General features: G+C 47.2%; 1 long non-coding RNA gene across 1 annotated transcript; it reads left to right on the plus strand.

Moving 5' to 3' along the window:
• Positions 1-3,182: 3,182 nt before the first annotated feature.
• Positions 3,183-7,594, plus strand: LOC123042412 (uncharacterized). Its single transcript, XR_006418780.1, has 3 exons — positions 3,183-3,826; positions 6,006-6,093; positions 6,616-7,594. It is a non-coding gene; the product is annotated as an uncharacterized lncRNA (long non-coding RNA).
• Positions 7,595-8,272: the final 678 nt, after the last annotated feature.

An 8,272-nucleotide genomic window follows, 5' to 3' on the forward strand; every position in this document is an offset into this window, starting at 1 on the left:
TGAAGATCTTCAGCCATAGGCCAAAGTGAGGCTGGATGCGGAGGAAGGCCTCACACACGACGATAAACGCCGAGATGTTGAGGATGAAGTTCGGGGCCAGATCGTGGAAGTCCAGGCCGTAGTAGAACATGAGCCCCCGGACGAACGGGTGAAGAGGAAAGCCCAGTCCGCGGAGGAAATGGGGGAGAAACACGACCCTCTCATGGGGCCCAGGGGTGGGGATGAGTTGCCCCTCCGTGACGGAGGAGGCCATCCATCTACCTCCCGCTCCGGACATGATTGGAGAAAGATTGAGGTGGGAAGTGAGGACTTGGGCGCTGGAGCTCGAGTGCGCAGGGATGGATAAGCAAAGGAGGAAGAAGGCGTAAATGGAAAGGGTGGATCCTTATCCCCTTATATGGGCGGCCAAAACTATAAGTCCCCACCAGCCTAATAAAACTCGCTTATCTCCCAAGCGCCCCAGTTAATGGCGCGGTTGGGTTACCCACGCCCGTATTGATGAGAATCTCGGAATAAGGGGACACGATCTCTGCTTTGACAAGACGTGCCAAGGAAACCGCCTCGCTAAACGCGCTGAGGTGGAACAGTAAAATGATTCGAATAAAGGCTTGGCCGTGGTGTGATGTCACGCTGCGGAATACGTCAGCAGATTAGATTTGTTCAGATATTATTCTCTCTACGGTGGTATGTGGAACTTATTTTGCAGAGCTGGACACTATCCTTGTGTTTAACATCTTCTATGAAGTATTCGAAGGAGAAACCCGCCTTGCAATGCCGAAGACAATTTGCGCGCCGGACTCGTCGTCATTGAAGCCTGGTTCAGGGGCTACTGAGGGAGTCCTGGATTAGGGAGTGTCCGGATGGCCGGACTATGACCTTTGGCCGGACTCCCGGACTATGAAGATACAAGATTGAAGACTTCGTCCCGTGTCCGGATAGGACTTTCCTTGGCGTGGAAGGCAAGCTTGGCGATATGATGTGAAGATCTCCTCCCATTGTAACCGACTCTATGTTACCCTAGCCCTCTCCGGTGTCTATATAAACCGGAGAGTTTTAGTCCGTAGGACGAACAACAATCATACCATAGGCTAGCTTCTAGGGTTTAGCCTCTCTGATCTCGTGGTAGATCAACTCTTGTACTACCCATATCATCAATATTAATCAAGCAGGAGCATGGTTTTACCTCCATCGAGAGGGCCCGAACCTGGGTAAAAACATCGTGTCCCTTGTCTCCTGTTACCATCCGCCTAGACGCACAGTTCGGGAATCCCTACCCGAGATCCGCCGGTTTTGACACCGACACCTACTCTCCCAGCATTAATTTACTCAAATGCTTGACGCCCGCAATTGTCCAAGATTTTGATTCTTCTTTGATCCTTGAGAAGATGGCCAGAGGAGGGGTCTCAGTATGCCTAAAGACCCTCGCATTTCGTTCATTCCAAACTTGCCAGGAGATTAACATGACGATGGATCAAGGCCTTCGCGTCTCCTATCGAACGTGCACACAAGATTAATCCACCAATCAGGGACATTGTTAGCGTCAACCTAGAGGTGGATTTGGATCTCGTTTAAACCTAACCAGTTTATGGCTGCTGACCAAATCTTGATGGTGTATCTACACTTGAAAAGCAAGTGATCAATAGATTCTGGTTCCCGCTTGCAAAGTTGGCAGAGCCCGCAGTTCGGTCAATAGCGACGATGGAGCCGCTCCACAGTCCAAAGGTGGTTTTGTAGCGCGAGTCAAGTGAAGAATTAGCACTTAGCAGGAGCCCACATTTTCCAGATGATGGAGTTGAAGGGAAAAAATGTGAGTCTAGCGAATTGCATGTCATAGGTAGACTTAGCGGTGTAGCTCCCATCACCGGTGAATTTCCAAGAAATTGTGTCCACAACTTCTGGACTCAGGCGAACATTGGCGAGCATCTTCCAAAGGTGGTAGAACTCCTCCTTGTGGTCAATAGAGGGGCCCTGTCTCAAGTTGATCCAGGAGGTCCACTGACTATTTTTCAAGGCATCTTGAATAGTTTTTCTCCTTCCTTGAGGATAGCTCATAAATTTTGCAAGACAATCGCATTGGCTGGACGAGGCCCAACACCTGCATACAAAACGGGTCCTCGTTGCCGTCCTCCAACAAGAACATCCATGTCAGCGGGTCACCCTGCCAGAGTCCCCTTCCATGTCTAATGGGCTCACCCGCAATCCCATTAAAAAGGACGCGGAGGAAGACATGCATGAAGAGGAGCGCTGAGACCCAATCGCAAAATTGAGCCCGGAAACCATAATGTCTGTCTCAGGAGGTCAAAGTATTGATTATACTATAACGTTTCACCTTACTATTTTTGTTAACTTATTACCGTTGATACGCGTGCTTGAATCAAAATATAAAAAAAGCTGGACAAGACAGACAGGTTATGATAGACATGGTTGTCATTGCGATCATGATTTGGGGACCCCAAGACTTATTTTACGTACTTCATTTTTGCTGTTCAGGAAAGCTCGTTCGTGCTTGTACCTAGGGCAGGACATGAGCATGCAACCTCCTGGCTGCCACCAAAGCACGCCGATGCAATAGCGCCACATCGCCATTATCAATCCAGAGAATGGCCGATTGCTTCAGTATAGGGGCATGCATCGGGAGAGGATCTATTCACGTTGGCATGGGAGGAGGGAAGGGATAGCATGACTCATGAGCGAGCCAGAAAAACTGGAGAAATTCGAGGGTAGCAGAGTGCACACAAAGTCAGCTGGATGATTGAGCGAGGTGGTTGCTCATAGCTGACAGTGAACGGAAAATCAGTCGATCTGAAGTGTTTTGTCAAAGAGACCTCGGGTTCCTTTGTTCTTTCCTTTGTTCTTTCCCTTCAATTCAATAGTCACCTTTGACAGAACCCATCTGCGGTGGACCACGAGTCACGGCTACGAGAGAAGAGCCGCACCCTACACAAGCACTCTAGTTAATTACTGCGCTCCCAGGCATATGCCACCACCGGATTACTGATGTCTCTCAATCCTAATGCATTACCCATATCGCAATCCTAAATCCTAAAAAGTGGTCGAGTGCTCGTTAGAGCTGCCGAGCACACCCCTCGCGCACCGTCCGATCGCGTGTCTAGGTGTAGTCTGGTCGGAGAAAAAAAAACGTATCCACACCGCATCCCTCTCGCCCGTGCCCCACGGCCCACTCCTCTCCCCCCGGTGCGTATCTTCCTCGCCACAGCCACCTCCCGTGATGCCCCCAGCCCCAAACCGGCGGCGATGCTGCCCCACCTTCCTACCGACCTCGGCCAACTCTCCTCCCTTCCTCCGACCACCACCGGAATTCTACCTCCCCTGGCGCGCCGATCCGCCTCCACCCTCAACGCTGTAGCACCGCCATGGGTTGGATCCGGCAAGATCTGACACGCCGGAGCCCTCCTCCCAACGCCTTCTTCTCCGACGACGCGCCACATGCCCCAGACTGGCGCCGACGCAGCCCCAGGCCTAGCTTCTCCCTATCAGCACCGTCCTGGTCCCCGCCGCGTCGGCCTCTCGCCGGTTTAGTGCATCTCGCGGCCGGCCCTCGAGGATTCTGACCGGCTATGGGGTCCCTGCTCGCGCACCCCTCGGGACCCTTTGCAGTCCTGAACTCCCTGGCCACGCAATCCTCACGCAGCCTTCCCAGGGATGTGGATTGGATTGAGGGGGTGTCCACAATCTTTGGGGTCTGATGCGGGAGGGCATGGACTGTCGATCTGCTCCACAACTCAGCGGGTGGCAGTGCAAGAAGCAGCAGATGGGATTTGATGATGTCCAGGGCATGGATGAGGCCAAGCAGGAGCTTGTTGAGGTGAATATGGTCTATCTAATTACTCATGAATTGTGTTTCTGTGATGTTTATGACATGATGAGATTCGATGTTGATCTAGAAGTGTCCAAAACTTGCCGAAAGCCGGCAAGAGGCCGACGAGAACAAGTTTTGTACCGCATAATCCATATATGCTAGCACAAGTTGGCCAGAGATCCACCACCGAGAGTTCTGGGTTTTGTTTCGCCCAAAACTTGCCGAACGCGGGATAGGTAGTATTGAGCGATGCTGATGTGAGTTGCCCCGATTTTTTAGCAACAATTTGATTTTGTTATTGGTGTTTTAGGAGAACATTTGGGCTTCGAATATGGATCATAGGTACTGGCATAGATAACAAATGTGTATGACGTGCCTCCTAGGGTTGTTGATTTGATTAATATTGTAGTAGTTAACAACATTTTTCATTTTTAAATTGGAGATTTATAGGAAGTATAGGGTTGATTATAGTACCTTTTATGTATTGAATGTCGTTTTTGTCGTTGCATTCTCAATATTATGGGCATATGATTTTGTCTTGTGAGCTATAATTTTTTGCGAATTTAAGATCGAGCCATTTCTTTTAGTCAACAATTTTGCACTAACTTGCCTAATAATGCCAGAAAGTTGCCTACAATAGATCTTCTAGTATTTATTGGAGTTTTCAGAGTAGTTCCGTTCTATCAAGGGGATTTCACATTGGTTTGGTTTTTGTTGAACTATGTGCGCTATGATTATAAAGTATTCAAAACTTGCCGAACTCATGATAGTTAGTTGCTACAAATGTTGGCGCGAGTTGCCCAGAGATTTGCTCTTGAGAGTGTTCTTTTTTTCGCCCAGAACTTTAAAGTTTAAAACTTGCCCAACCCAGATAGTTATTTGCTAGAGATGCTGGCATGAGTTGCCCAGAGATATTTTTTCCAATAGTATAAATTGCTTACATACAAACATTACTTGCCTAATAATGCCAGAAAGTTGCCTACAATTTTTTTCTAGCATCTATGGGAGATTTGAGAGTAGTTCCATGTTGATTTATGTGTTTGATCAGGGGGTTTCACATTGGTTGTGCTATATAAGTTCACCTCACCGATAATTATGTTATTGAGAGGGGTGTGGGTAGAAAGTTGCGAGGCAAAGGCTACGAGTTGCCAGGTCTGTGGGCGTGGCTTGCCAAATGTGTGGTATGAGTTGCTAGATCTGCGTTTTCTTGAGCTTGTCACTAGTGTGGTTCCCCCCTTTTTACAAAACTTGGATAACAATTGATAAGTAGTTGCTTGCTTTTTCTTTTTCAACTTGCCCAATGGTTTTCGGGGTCCTCTCCGTTTGTCGTGTGTCGGTAGTGAAGGTTTTCGCGAGAGTCGCGCGGTGGTACTGGTGATTTTTCAGGGCCGGACGCCCCACAATGCGCCCGCTAGCGGAGGTGGGTAGCAAGCGACAAGCTGAGAGGTAGGGAGGGGGTGAGGTTATGGTGTGGATATGGTGAGGATGATAGGTATGGTGAGTTTGACGTGATGGTTTTTTAGCGAAAAAAATGGCTAGGACAAGCAAAAAAAATGCAATTGGAACGAACAACTTGTGGCTGCTCTGGACCATGATTCATCTCCTGAACATAATTCATCTCCTTCCATTGAAAAGCAACAAACAGAGGGAGGAATATGGCAAGCTGTGGGTAAGCTCTTCCCCCCTTGTTTAAACATCAACATCCTTTATTTTCAGGCACCTCACACATATATCGAAGTTCACAAACACAACACACACGTAATCACTTGGACTAAAAACCAGGGGTTAGGCAAGTCCACACTACTTGACCAAGCAAATGACACACAGAACAAGCAAGTTAAACACAAATGGTAGGTGACATGCAAATGTTAGGCAAATTACACATGCAGAACAGGCAAGTCACATTCAAATGACAAGCAAGTCACATACTTAACACGAGCTGCAGGTAAGCTCCTTTTCTTTTCCCATTTGCAAACACCCTCATGTTTTTTTTTTTGACATTTTGAGTAGGACTTGCTTGACATTTGAATGTGACTTGTTAGTGTTAAGTATGTGACTTCTTGTTTTTACATGTCACACAACCCCCCACCCCCTTACTTTTAGTTTGATTGGCAAATTACTTCTAAGTTTTTCCAAACGACATACCTATAACTTGTGTTTTTCAATGTTCACATTTTTTCTGAAGGAGCACGAGGTTCTTCAAGTCAGAGTGCATTGCAGCTAGTGATGAGAAGGATTTGCTTGACATTTGGACGTGACTTTGCTAGTGTTAGGTACTCCCTCCGCCCGGAAATACTTGTTGCGGAAATAGATGTATCTAGACGTATTTTATTCTAGATACATCCACTTTTATCCATTTCTCGGATAAATATTTCTGAATAGAGAGAGTATGTGACTTGCTTGATGTTGTAGGCAAATTGTGTCTTGCCTATTTTGCATGTGTGATTTACTTGACACACAAACCTTTCCCCCCTCACTTACTTGAGGTTTGTTTAGGCAAATTATTTCTATGTTTTCCAAACAACGAACCTCTAACTTGTGTGTTTCAATGTGCACAATATCAAAAAAAAGTTTTTGTTAAAAGGAACACAAGGTTTTTTCTACCCTGGCAATTCAGAGTGCATTACAAAGATTTGTCTGTTGCACTTACTGAACTTGCTCAAAAATGCTGCAATAAGTCGCCTGAATTTTTCTTTTGCTCTAGACAAATCAGACTGAAAAATAAACCTAATATAAGAGGGAGTTGCATGCATAACATCCCAGAACTGCTGGCCTTTTGTGTTTCCTTGTTGCAGGGACCAGGGCACAACCCTTAGCTGTCCAAAGAGAGAGGTGGCGCAGGGGAGGTGGTACAGGAAGGGGGATTGGAAACTGACCTTCAAGTGCTGATGGAGTGGGTTGATGGATCCTCAAACCTCCCGAGTGGCTGGCTATTAGCTTTCCTGTTGCAGAAAAAAGGGAGTTGCTTGAAAGTTATATACAAATTGCCTTAATTACATGAAGACTTTCTTTTGATTTCCCCTTCTCCTTTTCTGATTAGCTGGCTGCATAAATAGGTTTTCAACTCATAAAATTTGCCTACACTGCAAGTACAAATTGCCCAAGCAGTAAACAAAACAAAAGAAAACTATCCCTACTGTTGATTTTGTTTTCAAAAACAAAAGTTGCATGCAAGCATTATGAAATTGCCTAACTTGTGTGCTCAACCCGACTTTTTTTTCAAATAGACTTAGAATGCTTGGGCTAGATATGTAAATCGTGATAGGCGATCTATTGCAAAGTTGCTTATTGTAGCATCAAAGTTGCCCCATATAGCATCAAAGTTGCTTGAAAAAAATGTTCATCAAAACATACCCATATGGGATCTTATTTTGAAGAGGTCGTGAGAATCCTATTGGTGAAAACGGAACTTAATTTCGACGCTCAGTTTAAAAGCTATAGCCTTTTGAATTTTTTAAAAGGGAATTAAATGCATTTGATGCATTTGCTAACTTGTGTGCTCAATCCGATTTGCAGGAAGGAGTCGTAGTATGATGGAACCACGTGTGAGACAGAAATCTTCTCTATTAAGGGCCACATGGGACAAGGGCATCCTTTCCTTTTTAAGACAGCACGGACATAGACTTACTTTATTTGGGTGTGTGCTCCAAACGACTAGTCAGCCAACGGGTGTTGGCTAGGCATGTCCTATCGCAATAAGCACGGATCAGGCGGATACATGTGACTTCGATCCATTTCCCTTTACTTTGAATTTCAGTTCATTTGTTTGTATACAAAAGCTCGGCTCGTGTTGCTCCACTATATAGCCCCTTGATCTCTATTGACGTACAAGCGTTGTACTACTGACTAAGAGCATCTCCTGCCGCTGGCCCCCAGGAGGCGTCTAAAATCGCCGCTCGGGGGCGAGCCGGCGCAAAAACTGGCCTGGTGGCGAGTTGGCCCGCAGTCACCGGCCCCAGGGCCGCCCCCAGGCGCGGTAAATTGTTTAAAAAAAACAAAAACGTTTGGCGAGTTCATTTAAAACACGGCTAAATTCAACCAAACTTCTGCGAGTTCATAAATATTTAAAATATTTTACACAAAAGAAAAAAAACGCTACTAGGCCCACTGTCGCCTCGCCGCCCGCCGCCCTTGAAGCTCTACATTCCGAGACGCCTGTAAAACTGCGTGTAGTCGCCGTCGCCGTCATCGTCGTCGTCGTCTCCTCCGCGGCCGCCGTCCCTGCTGCACCCCTCCCCAGGTTGGCGCGGCGGGTTGGACAGCCCGGGAGCGTCCTCGTCCTCGTCGCTGTCGAGGACCACCATGCCGTGCTTGTCCTCGCGCCCACGCCTGCGGGCGGCTATCTCCTCCAGGGCTCGGCACTGCCGGACCATCTCGTCGCGAAGGTAGTCGTCCCGCGCCCAATTTAGGGCCTCCTCGTCGAAGAAGCCACGCCGAGCTATGGCCTCGTAC

This window comes from Triticum aestivum, chromosome 2B, assembly GCF_018294505.1.
Source record: "Triticum aestivum cultivar Chinese Spring chromosome 2B, IWGSC CS RefSeq v2.1, whole genome shotgun sequence".
Classification (NCBI taxonomy): Eukaryota; Viridiplantae; Streptophyta; class Magnoliopsida; order Poales; family Poaceae; genus Triticum; species Triticum aestivum.